The 14,304-nt window shown below is 34.8% G+C and overlaps 1 protein-coding gene and 1 pseudogene across 14 annotated transcripts in view; one reads left to right on the forward strand and one right to left on the reverse strand.

The window, feature by feature from the left end:
• LOC129802195 (calcium-dependent secretion activator) overlaps positions 1-14,304 on the reverse strand; it is a 211,057-nt gene that overhangs the window by 98,760 nt on the left and 97,993 nt on the right. The window lies entirely within an intron of this gene.
• Positions 1,239-14,304, forward strand: part of LOC129802187 (cell adhesion molecule Dscam2-like) — a 99,879-nt pseudogene continuing 86,813 nt past the window's right edge.

Consider the following 14,304-nt stretch of genomic DNA (forward strand, 5'->3'; position numbering starts at 1 on the left):
TCGAATGGGTGGATTTGTAATCGGTGTTAGCCGGAACTGAGTCATTTGACTGACATAGTCCTTCCGGGAGAATCATCTGCATAAGCTCTCACTGTAGCATTCAAGTCACGTGCGTGACATAATAGCTGGAGAGAATAGGGAATGTATTATGGCTCTGGGTGATACGGTGAAAAAGGTCCATTTGGGATGTATTTTCAGTGTCATTGAGAGGCCACAAAAATCCATCTTCTCAACTAAAATTCCCATTGTTTGCCCCACACAATCCCCTTCCAATGATGTCTATTTTATTTGATTTAATGCAAGAAAACACTTTCCATGTATCACAATATATTTTCCCCAAGAATACTTGAACTTCAGAAGAGATTTGAGTGTAAGGTATACCTCTCTCTGGGTATGGCAATCTATCTCACTCAGAGATTAACTACATATAATACAAACCAAAAGTTTTCATATAGCTTAATACACTGGGGGGTGTAAGGGAGTCTGAGTTGATCTACGTTGTTAATGAATTTAGCATTCACACCACAGAAGAGAGAGTGGAGAAAATTGTCAAGTGCAAATTGAAAATTTTAAGCCATCTAATTCCCTTTTGCCACTTGTGTCGACTAAATTGTGCTGATTCAGTTGAAATTCAGCAAATAGAGATGGTTCAATTGCTCCAGAAATTCCCCATTAAACCATTCACCGACACTGCCAAAGTGGTGATAGTTGAAAAAGCTCCCAACCTAAAAATAATTCTATGATATATATTAGGTGTTGAATTTTAATGAGAAAATGTAATTAAATTGAGAATTTGGGACAGAATAATACTATTTTCATGAAACATGGAGATTTTTGGAGGTGCTGGAAAGGGATCAACAGATTTCTACAGGGACAACCTAACCATACATATGCATATATTTACCTACATACATATACATTAAAAGTTTAAATACAATTTTCAAAAGCTTGTTTACACAGCCATTCTATCTCACGGGGAGCTTTTGTCATTTCGTATACGCGCTTAAACCACGAGGAAAAAGCTCTCACCATAAGCGCAAGAGGGACAAGACTATTTTGTTGGATAAATGTGAGATGGAGAGATTTCTAACCATTTCACACTCAATTTTCCTATCCCATTTTCCACCCCATACAGCCGTCTCTATCGCTATTTTCCGACAATCCCCACCAACAGTGCTCGTTCACATGAATACAAAACTCTCTCGTGAAATTCATCCTCTCGTCAGTCTGATAGTGACCGTTGAGAGATTCGGAAGGAAATGCGCTTCACGCAACCCATTGGCTTTGTATCATGCTTCAATAGAGTGAGTCCAGCATCCCATATGAAAAGACTCTTGGTGGTACTATAAAAAAAGTATATAACATCAAACGAACCAAATGGATTAATTTTTCTTGCTAAATCCATATTCACATTCGATCCCTAACGTTGGTGAAAATTGTGAATTTCGAATGTTATATGAATTTCACTGTCACAGACGATTTTTCCCAACCGTGTTGATGGCAAGCACTGTGAAATTATTCGTATTTTCCACACTACGTGTTCTCATCAGTAGCATTCATGTGAAAATGCCAATCAATCTTCAGTGTTTGTGAAATTGAACTGGGCGAAAGAAACATAAAAAAAAAATTAGTGAATGTATTTTGTGTGAAAATTCTCGTGTCTGTATGTGAGTATAGTGAAAAGCAATTAATCCCAGAAGCACATCAAACCACACAAAAGCCCATTTTCAGCCCCAAAGCTCCCCCGACGAAACTCCCTCCAAAAACCCCCCTGGAAAACCTCAAACAGCATCAACGGCAGCGTATCTGTGGATTTTTGTTGCATCTCTAGCACTATTTCCCACCGAATGCAAATCGATTTCACCCATCCACTGCCTCCCAAACTTCCAATATCTATACTCGGATTCATTAGTTTATACCACATTCAGACTGGAATTTGGGAACATATAGATAAAAAGCCTGCACTGGCCATTGGTTTAGTGTTGTATTTCCAGGCAAATAATATGTTTCATGGGTGATTTTTAATACTCGTGAATCATTTTACCCAAAAATAATAAAAAATTAGGCAATGAAACCACTTCTCAAAATAACTCTAGAAGAGATTAAATGCATATATTATCCATCTGTGTTGTGTGAAAATTGCCGCTTAAATTGACAATAAAGTTAATTAAATTGGCACAAAGTGAGTAAATGAGATAAAAACGAGCAGGATCTGGGGTATAAACTTAACTTTTCCCTAGTAGCAAAATAAAGTGCAGAGTGTGCGAGAAAAAAAACAATTTATTATTTAACTTGATAATAAAAATGATAACTGAAGAAGTTTCTCCATCATCACTGGCAAGATTGGTGGGAAAAATAGGCCGACGACAGCCAGACAGCAATTTTGATGGAGATGCTGAAGGTGAGATAGATATCCCCATCGCTCTACCAGCAATTGTGAAAAGTACCTCCGGAAACACGAATCATATGGTCACGAAGATGAGGAAGACTTTCGCGAGCACACCGAGACTATTAATCTTTTCCCTCTGGCTGTTGGCTGTTTGTGGTAAGTTTAATTATTAATACTCTGTTTCTTTTCTATATCATTGTACCTAATACTCTATGGACCATTCTTTGGATATATATATTGCTATTTAATACAACTCCATACCTCTCTATATAACAGAAAATCTTTCATGCTATATACTATGTTATCAACACGCCATACACGACACAAAAAAATGCCTGAAGGAAAAGAATTGAAAAGAGCATTCAGACACTGTTTTTCTCAGCTTCACTTCCCAAAAAAAAAAACATCCGATAAGCATTAAACCCTATGTCACTGGAGATGCTTATGTGGCAAAATTGCTACAGGGAAAAATTCATAATTCCCCATTGTTACTTCCCAAAAACCCGCATAGGGGTAAAGTTTGTATGCGAGATAATCTCTCTAAAAATCGCACCATTTTGCAACTCTCTACTCTACATATTCAACAGAGCAATATGTTTTTTCCCAGACTCCAGAGAAAGATGTGGTAGCTTTTCTATTCAAGAAAAATATATACTTACAAACAATTTGGAGTTAAAATATCAATTTAAGTAAGAAATAAATCTTGTACACTCATGACAATTTTGTTACAAGAGAAAGCTAATTTTCAGAAAAATTTATTCTCAACATTCACTTACAAGAATATATCTATAATGATTACAAATAAAAGAAATTTTGAAATTATAATTTTATTTCCAAAATTAAAAAAGAGCAATTTTTTTTGTAAAAAATATGATGTATCCGAAGTCTTAACGTCTGCACATGCTTTCGCGAATTTATAGTCGGATTAAACGATAAATGAGTATCCATTATAATCCAAATCTGTGGATTACGATGACCACTACAATAAGTCAATTCACAGATAATTAAGGATTTCAACGTTCAAATATAAAACTGTTTTTTTTATCATAAATTCTAATATCATTTTAAGCCATTGTAGGTTGCTTGATAGTACAGAGGAGACTGAGTTAGAATTAACCACGGATAGTATTATATAGTAGTATAGACATTGGTTAGCTTTACCCCCTTTACCCTATGTTTACTATCGGCCCCGTTCCTCCTAATATGTAGTAAGATAAATTATGGATGGGATTTAAGACAGGGCTAAAAATATAAAAGATAATTTATATTTAACATAATATCTACTTCTAAAAGGTATGGTTTTCTATACCCAAGCAGCTGGATTTCTAATACATTATAGACCGTATAGACTCTCACTTATACGTTTACTCTTTGTCCGGGTAACATAAAATAATCCGGGCGTCAGTAGAAGTTTTTGTTAAAACAAATATAAACTAATTTTCTGTCACTATAATTTTTTAGAAACGTATCCATATACAGGGAGAATATCAATTCGGTCGGGTCAGGATTCGTTTCATAAAACAAAAAAAATTATTGAATTCGAGGGGTTTAATGTGTAACAATCTCTTAATCCATGTGACATTTTGGTCCCACTTGCACGGATAAACGATGTTGTCTGAGCGTCTACTTACGGAAAGTTCAAAAAAGGGGGAAAATAGTGATTCTGAAGTTCCAGAAAAATCGCAAAATTAGGAGAAACTGGAGTAGTTGTAAACATTTTTGAAACAGCATTACAGTAAATTTACAGATTTAGCATTACAGTAAATTTTTGAAAAATCTTATATAACTACAGGGTAATCTGAATGCTAGAAAACAATTCAGTTTTCCATTAAACTAAATTTTGAGTCACTGTGCATATTTCTCTTGTCACAAAATGCCCTGGGGAGGACATAAGCACTCGTTTTTCTTTACTCTACAAATTAATTTTGCACAACTTTCATATATTTTAATTATTTTAGAAGAATCTATGGATTTTTAAAACAAGACTGCACTTATTGCCAGGAATCAATTGATTTTTCCCATATTTTCACATTACTTGATATCTTAATGACAAAAAATTTATCGTAAACAATGAATTAAACGTTTTGCATGAAGTTTAATTTCCCTCGCTTTTAGCTATTTAGTATGCGAAATTGAAATGAAAATATCGATCGCTTAGAATAAGAAACGAATAACTCGCAGTAGGCAAATTTTACAGGAGAGCTGAGATTTTACATGCAGATAGGATTTTTGAAATTTAAAATCTCTATATAACTTTGAAAATAATTATATTTCCAGTATAATATTCACAGAGAAGGTAGAGAGTAGAAAGAAGTATCCAACAAGCGAATAAAATGATTTTTATGAAAAATCGTGTTGTTCGATATGTTAGTGTAAATTTCTCTAAAGATCATTATAATCTACTTCTTATAGTTTTTAAATTTATATAAAAACCAAAAAATAGTATATTTCCTACGTTTTATTCCAAAAAACTTTTGCGCGGGATAGAGAAAAATCTCCCACTAGGGGAAGGTACTCTACCATCGAACGTTCATGCCTTCGAATAATGTGAATTTTCTTTTAGTTTTCGTAAGAGACTTACACATTTCTATTAAATATTAGTTAGCTTATCATCAATTATTGATAATTGCGCGATAATTTAGTGTAATTCTTCTAGGAAAACTAAAAGAAAATTCACATTATTCGAAGGCATGAACATTCGAAGGGAGAGTACTTTCCCCTACATGAAATACTGTTGTCAAAGGATTGAAATGAAACGAAGAAAAAGAGAACATATTTTTTGATTCATGTTACAGTCGCGATATCTACAATTTATGAAGAAATTTTCTGTTATCTGTTCCAAATGCTATTTTCTATTTCTATAGTAATTGCATTAATATAATTCTAAAATATGTGGCACATGGTTATTATGATATTTTAATTAATTTATCCTATTTTTAATTTCCATGTGGAAATCTAAATAACCAGAATCATCTAAATATCAATGTTTTTGAAAAATATGTTTATTTTTAAGCTATTTGGGCTGTATTGACCATTACATCTATGAACACAGAGATTCTTTTAGTACCTATAAATACATATAGATTTCACCCCTGTTTACTATTACCCCGGGTCCCCTAGCCAATAAATGTGTACTTTCCAGGTGGCTCCCAGTGCAACTCCTGAGTATTCAAATCTTAGACAAAATATCTCAGTGCAGTTAGTTCGCAAAGAGTAGTGAACTTTTTTGTGTTATCTTTACAATGTAATGGAAATTGTATGCATTTTTCTGGGTTCCCCGTCCCCGGTATGAAAACGATATGAGAAATAAGTTACTTTTACGAATATGAATAAATGCAGTAAATATTAATTTTTAGAGATGAAAATATTTACATTTTCCCAATAAATAATACTTTCTTTAACATTTTCTTTTTCTCTGGAAATGAGTCATCATTGACTCAGAGTAATCAATTGAGTTCAGTAAAATGTCAGACTAGACTCTATAATGCTTATCCCCGAGAGAGAAAAGCAGCTGGTGCAATAAATTAATCGGTGATATCTAATAACCAAAGATCAAGTGTTGGATAGCGTGTGTATACGCCTTGTTGCAAACTACCCACATCGTCCCAAAATGTACCATTTTTACTTTTTTTTAACTTTTTTTTAATACTTCAAATTTAAAAAAATATCTTTTTCAATAATTTTAGGTAAAAATCATATTCTGGATAGAATAAGAAACATTAATATTTATTTCAACAAGGAAAAAATAATAATTTGAAAAGTCATTAATGTGTTTGAAAATTGAAAGTGCTAAAAAGCATTGCAAAATGTATCACCGTACACCGTATATATATATACCTTTTCAAACTCAGATTAAGAACAATAAATTGTTAATCGGTCAATTTAATCATTAATTACAGTAAAATTAAAGCCAAAAGAGAATCTTTTAATAATTAAATTCCTTGTCAATATCGGATTCCTCGAAGCATCATTCAGAGAAGCTCCATAACATTGAAGGCATTTCAAACCAGTTAGAATATAAATAACTAATTATTTCAGATTCTCATAGATCAAAATTTCCTGAGAAATCTCACAAATTATTCATCACTTCTCAATTACCTTTAATGTAATATAAAACGTATTTTATTGTCTAAATACATAGTATTCCAAGTGAAATGCAAAAGAACTGCTATTCTTTGTGTAATGCATTATGTGCTAGAAGTCGGTTCTTTAAAAAAAAAAAACTCAATTTAATATTGAATGACTCACATTTTCTTCGTCTTGAAAGCATCACAAGCGCGTCATTATGTATAAAATTTCTTCAAAGACAAGGTGTGATAAAAACCCAGCAAAAGAAGCAACTTTCTTTGAGTATAATTTTACCAACTCATGCATAATTGTATTGGAAAATCCAATTTTTAATAAAGCCTCAAAGTTCAGGTCATTAAAAGGAAAGTCTCTACCTTAATTAAAGTATGTATACCTTGGAGAATACCTCCAAAAAACGGGGGGTTTATGGGTGAGAAAAGCACCTACAGCTGAGCTTTTGAGTTGAGAGGATCCCCTGACAACACAAAATGCCTCTTCGCATTATATTTACCGGCTTAGTGGGAAGGGAAGAATGTTTAGATATATAATACGATAAAGAACTTTTTTGTTACTAATGTCTATCATCGCTTTATGTTTCTTCAATTTTGTCATAAACGGACAATAGCATGCTTTTTAAGTGTCATTTCAACCTAATTCAAATGTATTATGACCCTTCATCAGATAAGTTTTTTTTTTTTTTCAAAATAGCCCCAACATTATAAGAATAGTCATCATCATTATTTTTTCGACTTTGTCACTATTTAATATTCACACAGCAAGATATTTAAATATTCACAGGCACAATTATGTCCCAAAGTGTCTTCAAACAGCAAAGAAATCTCTCTCTAAAAATCTCATACGTATGTTCGTGCAATTTTTCAGTTGTACCCTTCTTTTCTTATACATACAATGCATTTATTATATTTGTTGAGGAAGAAAAATTTTCCTCGCGAGTCGTTTATTTAGTTCTCCCATCCCAGTCGTTTTTCACCGCAGTTCTGAATCCTTTTACACGGAAAAATAGAGTCTCTCCAAGGAGACGTGACTTAAACTTTTGGGTTATTTGCCATTTGTGGAACTCAATTTTTCTTCTGTGCCCAGAATATGAATGATTATATAATCGGATATTTTATTTTGAGTCAAGTTGCTTTCATAGCTTATTTCCTCCTCGAAATCATATATACAGATTACAGTAAGGATGAATGAATATGCAAATATTCTCTCGAACCTATTCAGGATCACACAACAATAGAGAAAAGTGTTCTTGGGTAACAATTGTGAGGGTGTAGCGGAAAGCCAATTGAGATATTGGACCATTTTCGTGCTCAAAGAACCAATTAAATTGATATCCACTTCAGAAAAAGGCCAATACTGTGCAAAATTGAGGGAGTCTTTCCCGCATCAACCGAGTTTAGCTATTGAATGTAGTCCCGGAGCTATACTAGTTACTACAAAAGCATCAAAGCCAAAAACTTGTAGATGAGGGCTTCAGAAAACGAATTTATACGTCTCTCCCGTTTTTTTTTTAGCCACAAAAGCTGTATACTGGAAATAACGCACAAAAAGACCAAATTCGGTAGAGCATAAAAACTCCTGTAATGCCATTGCCTTATCGCCACAAACAAACTCCCAAAGACTTTGTAGACCCGCTGTTCTAGCCACCTTTCTCCAGCACAAGCATCAACCCAGCATTACACACCTCTTCAGCCACTTTCAACCCAGCAACCCACCCACTTAGTGTCACTCATGCAAACACAACCACATACTGTCGCACCATACAACGTACTGTTGGCTGTAAGAGACACGCTGTTGGGTGTATTGAATGATTTAGAAAGTTTCACATGCAAAAATCGCACTGCTCCCTCTTACTACATAAGAATAATGCAGCAGAAGTTGGTTAGGCGGTTGGAAAGAGGGTATATGGCGTATCCATTTAAACGATCCAACGACTCAGTTCACAAAGGTGAAAATCGCGCCAAGAGTATTTAAACTTTATGTACTTTTTCTCACAATATTTCGCCTCCATAGGGACGCCAAAGGGATGATTTTATGTAATAAGAATGAAATGATACACTCATAAAAATGTAAGACAACCATAAAGTGAAAAAAGATCTAGTAATAAGCATAGATCTGCTTATGGTAGATGAGATTCTAAATGTGAGTCAGCTTGGTAAGGTTACAAATTTAATTTGAAGCCGTGATGGTTGTACTTTATTATTTTAATTATTTAGGGAAAACTGGGGCAGTAGTAAACACGGGGTAGTTGTAAACATTTACTTTTATAGCTACATTACTTGAACTTATATTTGCATTCAGAATAGCGCTAGTCCTCTGAAGTCTAATATTCAATTTAAAAAATCGCATTGTTTACAACTACCCCATATTTACTGCTGCCGCTGTTTCCCCTGGTTATTTTGACGCATTGGACACTTTTTGGTTATTGGCATTTTGTACATTATTCAGTTTACAATTTTTTATTCAGTTTACAATGTGTATGAGAAATCTATCCCCTCAGACGCTTCAATCGTTTGTACTGGGCGGGACTTGAACTCACAATTGAGATGCTTAGAGCAAAAAAAAACGCTATTTTATTAGGGAAATCCATACAAGTTCGAGTTTTTTGCCCTAGCTCTTTCAATTATAACAGTCGAGTCAGGGGTAACATCACCTAAAAGACAAACATTCTTACCAATTGCTTACCAAGGCAAGATTCTGAATTTAATTCAACCACCTTGTCTTAGGTCTGCCTCGAGGTCAACGCCTTCTCACAATGGCTTGCACAGCTTTCCTATGGGGAATCTTTTTCTATCCATGCGCTGAACATGTCCATACCATCGAAGTTGTAATCTCTCAACCAACTCAAGCAACTTCTTGACTCTTAGTTCCTCACGAACGGCTACATTCCTCACTCGATCTCGACGAGTGATTCCCTTAACCCTTTAAGGACGAAAAGGTCAAAAATTGAGGGCCAGAAAAAATCATTTTTTCTAACATTTTAGACCAAAATACAACTTTAGAAGGCCATAGGAAAAGTTTCATTTTTGGGTCACCGGTGACCCAATCGTCCTTAAAGGGTTAACCGCCCGGAGGTACCTCATCTCAGCAGCTTGTACTCGCGATCTTATACTTTCGGTTATTACTCAAATCTCGTGACCATAGGTGAGAATAGGAATCAACACAGCTTTGAAAACCGATAATTTAGCCGACGACGACTAAGCTCGGCCTTCCTCACCACGCTTCTGCCCACCTCCCTCATTACTGCAGAAACTTGACCGATTCGCGACGATAGTTCGGTGTGAAACCTACCATCACTCGTGAATAACACCACGAGATACTTGATAAATTTTGGCATATATCACTTAAATCAAAAGATACTAAGAAAGAAATAATAAAACACTAATATTATAGCTTAGGGTAAGTGTGCCAAATTTCGGCATAGTTACATGCAAGCGTCAAAGTCTCAAGTTTGAAATGTAATATTTGAAAAACAAATTGATTTTTTTTAATTCTTTCTTCTGAAAGAGTGTTGATTGGAACCTTGTAAAGAGTTTACCGGCTTTATTTACTCTAAAATCATTCTTAATATATTTAAAATGGATAAAAATATAGACATAGCTTTGGTGCCTTATTTCGGTCACCTTCATTTTCATAGTTCCTTGCCCTCCGGGAATTCTTCTAATATTTGTCGAAGCTACATTTTTTGTTATTCTTTTGCATTGTATCTAGAGTACGTAAAATCTAAAAGTTCATGGAAATTTGAGGAACAAAAAAGGTAGCCGAAATTGCAAGTTGGCCGGAATTTGGCACACTTACCCTATATACCATAAAGAACAATAAAAAAAATTAATTGTTTTCTTTTTCAAGAAATAAAACCAAATAAAACTGATTAACGAAGTCTTATTATATAGCACTTATATAGCACTCATTTTATTAATAATAATAATAATAATAATAATAAAGTTATATGAAAGTAGTGTACACATTTCCCACATGATATCTCCCCCTGCTTATAAATTATATCTATTTCCTAGTCAAATTGATACAAATAGTTGATGAAAATGATGGAAATGTAATGGTCATACATCTGAGACATGAGTACAGCAAATAATGTGCTAGGTGTTTGTGTAAATATCGGGAACTATGGTCAAAATAGGTCTCATGACCTAAGACCTGGGTAAGGGGGGTTAGGTAAGGGGGGATACAAAAAAAAAAAAACATCTGAGACATACGTACGTGAACATATGGTTGCTAGTTCAAATCAAAAGTAGAGCTTTTTTCCACAGTATGGGTATATATGACATACGCAGATACAAAATTAAAGTACAAATCTAATACTAAAGATGCAAATGACTTTGCTTTGCTTTTCTCTGTGATTTTTTTATCTTCATACCGGGCAAAAATTGCGAATACGCGACGTATGTGAATATCCGACGTACACAGTGTCTCTGTTGAAGCTGTACGTGAGAATGTTCCCCCAAGAGGGTGGATTGAGCCCTATGGGATGGTGGTAAATAAGGATGGTGAAGTGTGTGTTAGAGGCAGGAGAGTGAGCGCAAAGAACGGAAAACCCTCATTTTATTGTTTAAAACCCCATATCAAAAAGCGATCCCCACCACTCTTGGGGTAGCCTACCACCCCCAAAGCTCGCGGTTGTATAATATGTACGCGACACTCCTGACAGCGGTCTCGCTCTCTCGAGAGCTTCTCCGCAAACGTCATCGACAGCAACTAACTGGTGCGATGATATCAACCTCAGAGCATATCTCTTACATTCAAGTACCAGGCGTCCCCACTGCAACACCCGGCAACTCCATTGCTCTCACTTCTCTTCAACATTCTGCCTTTTCTTCCACACAATCGTCCTTTTGCAATTTTTCACTTCATCTCGCTCACACGCTCACATTTACGCTTTTCGTATTTCTGCACAAAAGCTTCGTTTCACGCAGAAAGAGTGGAAAAACATAAGAATTCATTGAGAGGCTTCTTGATGAGGAGAACTACAATAAGATACGTCTCCCCCGACACTCTTTATCCTACACTCTTTTTCTCTTTCTATCACCTTTTAAACACCAATTCATCTCCCATCCCCAACCACTACCACGAGACTCGGGTAGTGAATTTTATTCTATTTTTACTTACACCACAGTCTCATCTCCTCAAAACATCAATGTCACAGCATTCACTCCAACAGCCACTCTTGAATCAATTTTAAGAGTAGGGGAAAATGTGAAATACGATCTGACATGTACTTGAGAGAGGTTTATGATGCTCCCCCACAGTTCAAATCTTCAATTTGGGGTTAGGATGAGATATAGGGTGGGGGTGGGAAAAATGGATTTGAAGAATAGGAAGTATTTTCTCATCATGCGAGACTATATTGTTAGTCCCAGAATCCCACTTGCCCATCTTTATGCTGGAAGATTCACACGTACCCAATATTTCCCACTTCTAAACAGAATAAACTTCCCGCACAAATGCCTTCTACCCCTTTCAATTGTATTCTTCAAGGTATTGAGAAGCGTATAATTCAGATCCCACTCAACTTGGTACCAGAAGCGGTCCTATGTTCAACTCTTTTATGCTCACCCAAATGTACACTTTCGAGGTGAGGTCCAAAGCGCCGGTAAATACGATAGCTTGAAAAAGCTAACAAAAAACAAAACTCTTTAATGACTGGGTCACCGGTAACCTAAAAATAAAAATGCTGCAGCACATTGTTTATTTAGCTAAAAATGGTAAATAAAAAATCATAATTATGGTAAATAGTGAAATATGATTGGCAAAGGGAAAATTAAGAAGTTATTAACTTCTTTCATGTTTTACTTATCAAAATGACTTTTTTACTTGCCAAAATTGAAACTTTTACTAACTAAATTTGCTAACTTACTTACTAATGTGCAAACCTTAGTAAAATTCTACTTTTTGGGTTGATTACTTAATCAATTGTATCGATATAATTATTTCATGGTAATCATTTTACATTGTTGCATCTCGTAATTGTAGAATCTATTGAGTCCATTGTAGATGCTTATAGGAGCGGCTTCCATAATATGATGCTTCTTCTGCGCTCTCAGAATTTTTAGGTAAAAGCTGTCCATATTACGTTTTATCGCATGTAAAACAAACACTTATTTTCACCGGACGGGACTTGAATTCACAAGTGTGAGAATCGAGCCAGGGATCTCACTGCCAAAAAACTCAATAGCGTTCCTACTAACTGATCAACAAGATCCCGGTTTAAGTCGATAAAATTAATTAACGAATGAATCAATCTTATATTTTGAGTCTCTATTTCAAGGTTTTCTTTTTGTCAAACTTTCTGTTATGACTATAGAGCGTGGAGTAACCACTTATCGACATGTTGAGAAAAAAGAGGAATTAATTTTATTATAACTTTTGAACGCTGGACTACTTAAAAAACTGATTTTTATTAACAATGCAAAAATAACCACTTCGTCGTCACTTTTCGCCAGTTTTGTAACCACTTCTCGCCACCCACTTGACAATGTTATAAAAACAATACATTCAGCATTTCTTTTTCCATATGATCACCTTATCATTACTCACTTTAAACGATTTTCCTTCACTGTTATTTGATAAAAGAAATTATAGGTCTATTGCAGAAAATAAACAATACTATTTTGACAACTGAGAATCTATGAAGTGTATTTAGCATCTCCTATTGAAAATAGATGGCGACAGGGGGTAAAATCAATTCCAGAAGATAATCACTTTTCGCCATGCCTCATTTTATATAGAAATAATATAAAATGAAATATTAATTAAACTAAATACAAATTTTATGTATTCCACAAGTGCAATTAAATATTCAATAGACAAATTATTTATCTAAAAAGGTATTTTTTGCTTGCTGAAAATTTTATGACACTTAGTATATTTGGTAAGAAATATTGGATTCGATGCATTTGCTTAAAATATTACTCTAAAAAATGTTCAAAATCGCAAATAAAAAAAGAATAATTATTATTTTTTGATCCTATACGTAGCAGTAGTAAAAATACAAAGAACTTTGCGGCTCATTTATTTCACAAATCGCAAAAAATAGCGATTTCAATACAAGTGGCGAAAAATGGGGCACTGACGAGAAGTGGTGATTCCACCCTAGGGGGTCCCGGGATTACGCACTTTTTCGGGATTAAAAAAAAACTGCGCTAAATGTCATTACACATCCAGAAAATTTGCATACCTGCAGGAGGTTTCTTTTGAATAAGTCGACCGTAGAACTAGTACAGTAGACTCTCGCTCAATCGGCTCTTTTTCAATCGGTCGAAATATTTTGTTGACAATTTTCACGTTTAATTATGAAGCTAATTTGCTCAAATTCTTCCTATTTTATCATGATTCTTTATAATTGAGCGCTTTTGTGGAATTTACAAAGGCTTTGACGCCCAAATCTATCGATAAACCGGATGGCATTTTGCACCAAATGCCCATTTGAGAGAGAGTCTACTGTACCGTGCCGAGTAAAGGTACACGGAGAAAAATTTGCAAGCTATTTGGGTAAGGCTAGCCTTACTGGCCAATCCAATGTATGGGGTTGTGATAATTATAACCCTGAGCGAAATACACCTTGTTCCCCTCAGTCATAGTCCTGACAGTAATCAGCATAAAACCACTATTTAATGATTTTTTGTGTTTGTAATAAATTATATCCCAGGCCGCAATAGTGATTTTGTCGCTTCCAGTTAAACATTATTGTCTTTGGTCATCACTGGTCATAATTAAATACCGAGCGCGACAAAATAAGCCATTGGTAAGGATTTTGCTGCTCTTAGTAAAGTGTATAACCCAACGGAGCAAATATTCATAGAGTTGTCTCTTTCATT

Source organism: Phlebotomus papatasi, chromosome 1 (assembly GCF_024763615.1).
Source record: "Phlebotomus papatasi isolate M1 chromosome 1, Ppap_2.1, whole genome shotgun sequence".
Lineage (NCBI taxonomy): Eukaryota > Metazoa > Arthropoda > Insecta > Diptera > Psychodidae > Phlebotomus > Phlebotomus papatasi.